The following is a 3,443-nucleotide window of genomic DNA, read 5'->3' as shown; positions in this document are numbered from 1 at the left end:
ATAGGCACCATCCTTAACCACTTCATTACCGAAAGTTTGTTTGGAGGTAGGTGGGTACCACCATTCAAGTCTACTACACACCGACCGGGTGCATAAAGGTGGTACGCATATTACCACTAAAACTCCTCTTTTCAGACAGGGACTTCCAATCATTCTGTAATTTCGGTTTGAAGAGTTTGGAGCAAAATAAACAGTATGACACGATGCCAGAACGTATGATGAACCCAAAAAAAATATTATTACTGCTTATAGTAGTGTGTAAGGTGACAGATGAACTGCGTCTCAAAAAAAGCAAAAAAATCACAAAAACCAGACAAGCGTAAACATGTTAATAACTTCTACCGCAAGTATAAACCAGTTGTATCATCATTTACTGTATTTTTATTTATTATTCACTTATTACATTTTACAAATAAAAGAGATGAACAACCAGATAAATGAAGGTAAAAATAAAGCCTTATAGTAACTTTTATGTATAAAAAAACCAACAGAGAAAAAGCGAAAAGTTGATTTTTTTCTGAGGACAAGAAACTTGAAAAATTAGTTTAGATTACCCCTGATGCCCTAAAGTAGTTTTCTGTGATGAAACTAATCTTAGAAAATGTAGAAAATGACATCGATACAATTTTTTGAAAGTATATCTATTAAATTTGCGATTTCCATATTTATTGGCGGGGTTTCGCTTTAGTTTTTGCTCTTTTTTTTTGTTATTACGTGCTTATTTACTGTTCTATTTTGATAATACTTTATGTGCATGTTCCAGGTGCGATATACCAACATTCCGTAAGACCGAATTTCTATTCAAGACTAGTTTTCTCACCGACCACCAGTGTCCCTTGTACAAGGGACACTGAGTTTCACATTTTTTTTTCATAAAATCATTTATTTTCCCTGTAGATGATAAACTAACAGAGAATATCCGTTATTATAGTGCTAATAATACTGATAATTTCATTAGCCTGTCTTGATTAGTGTATTTTTGGCAAATATATTTTTACGATCGGACACCCTCCAAACTGGAGTCACTACCGAGAGATTCAGTTCGGCAGCGAACGCAATGTTTACATTCTGCTCACCCACCCAGTAAAGAAGGGGTTAAGCAGAAGGAAGCCATCAAAGCAGCTACACCTTCCAAGGGCGTCACTATTTTGTCCAACAAGAGGAGCCATGTGCATAATGAAATGGAAAGGCTGCTTCTTGTATGGATCGAGGACAAAGAAATCGATGGCGATACGATAACCGAGACGGCAATCTGCCAGAAGGCCAGCGCTATTTTCGGCGATTTGATTGCACAAGCCGAAGATGAGGCAGAGAGGGGACATCAACGGCAACCCAGAGTTCAAGGCTTCTCATGGGGGTGGTTCGAAAAAAAATTCCGTAAATGGACTGGCTTCCATTCGATGGTGAAGAATTGAAATTAACGTAAAGATAAAAAAGTAAAAAGAAACATAAAAATAAAAAAAGACAAAATTAATTTTTATTTTAAGTTTTTTGTAAAGTTAAGTGTTACAGTTTTGTTAATGTGTTTGTAGTAAAGTTTAGTTTGTTTTTCTGACATTTTTTTTTATGTTTCGAAAGTTAAGTGTACGTATCTGCCGTTTGTCCCTCCTCTCCTCTGCCGCCACTTTCGGAGATAGCCTCACTCGAAAGGTAAGCTTCCACATTTTACGTTACAGTAATAATATTTCTTGTACACTAATATACACACTTTATTTACAGGTTTTGCATTTTTATTACGTATTAAGTTACGTATTGAATGGTCCAAATTGTTGTAGTATTTCATTGTTTATAGGTCAATTTACCTTCATTATGAAATTTACTGGGGTGTTTTTGGAGGGCTTGGAACAGATTAGCCATTTTACATGTAAAATGTGGTCCAAGATACGAAAACCTCATGATACGAAAGGTGCCTCGGAACGGATTAATTTCGTATCTCGAGGTACTACTGTACCTCAAAAGACAGCAATGACCTTGTGACATCGGCCACTACAAGTCCTGCTCATCCTCAAAAATAAATAAAAATAAAAATAAAAAAGAAAGAAAGAAAGAAAGAAAAAAAAAACCATAAACCTCATTTTTAATAGTTTACAGACAATCATGTTAGTAATCATGCCACTGTTTGTGGAAACAGAATAACTATTATGATTAGCTGTTTTCTGCCTTTCAGGTAAACTTTACTATTATATTTTCCAAAACACGGGCAACTAAGATGAGAGATAAGAACAGGATGTGACTGAGATGAGGATGTTGAGATGGCAATGTTTAGAGGCACTCTCAAAATAGCACCAGCTTCAAACAAGGTGAGGGAAAGTAGACTGATATGGTATTGACATATAAAGAAAACCACCCAAAAAGGAAGATGGAGATGGGACTACAAGGTAGGAGAAGGTTTTGGTAGACCAATTGTGATGGATTGACTGGGTGTGAAGAGATATGGTGGAGTTGGGATTGAGCGAGGAGGATGCACTGGACCAAGGGAGATGGAAGAGTGTGTTGAAGAACCATTACAGCAACCCCAAGTAGTGACAAGCTTGTAGAGAAAGAAGAAGGTAAACTTTATAATGAAACATTCTATTGGTAAAAAAAAAGAACTTAAAAGTCACATTGAATATAGAGTAAAGAACATTTGAAGAGACAAAGTATAAAATTTGTGACATCAAAATTACTATTATGATGAACAATACTATTGGTTGCATACTCGTTGCCTCAAGACAGTTGCTAGAGTTGATGATTTCTCTGGTGTAGCCTAGATGATCTCAAAACTCGGTTGATGTCATGGGGAGCAGAATTTTCATTGGTTCTTTGCTCTATGATGTCCATTCCTGGTGTTGCTGCCAGTGCTTCCTTCATCGGGGGAGTTATCTTTGAGAATATTGGCAGCAACACCAGGAATGACGTCACAGAGCGAAGAGTTAATGAAAATTCCCCGTAAAATCAACTGAGTTTTGAGAAGATCATCAAGGCTACACCAGATAAACCATCAACTCCAACAACAGTCTTGAGGCAGTGAGTAAGCAGCCAATAGCAGACAGTCCTTGAGGCCCCAGGCAACCAAAAATCAGTATCCCTTGCACCCCGTTGGTACTACTGGTATAAAACACTGTAGGACACCCAACAGCACAGTCCCAATTCCAACCTTCCTTTTGAAGATTGACCAGAAGAACCTGAGTCAAAACGTTGCGAGCAAATAAAAAGAAAAGAGCAAGAAATAGCGAGAGAGAGAGAGAGAGAGAGAGAGAGAGAGAGAGAGAGAGAGAGAGAGAGAGAGAGAAGAAGATTGATGTACTACACCCAAGTATTACTCATGCAGAATAATAATTGTCCCCTGAATACACCGCTTTTGACATGTCCTGCGTTGGCACATTGCTTACCAGCCTAAGCAACACTGAAAAGTTAACATTACATAGACTTGAGAGTGTCCTGTATAAGATTAATGCAGCTGA

This window comes from Macrobrachium nipponense, chromosome 35 (genome assembly GCF_015104395.2).
Source record: "Macrobrachium nipponense isolate FS-2020 chromosome 35, ASM1510439v2, whole genome shotgun sequence".
Classification (NCBI taxonomy): Eukaryota; Metazoa; Arthropoda; class Malacostraca; order Decapoda; family Palaemonidae; genus Macrobrachium; species Macrobrachium nipponense.
This window is presented reverse-complemented; position numbering follows the sequence as displayed.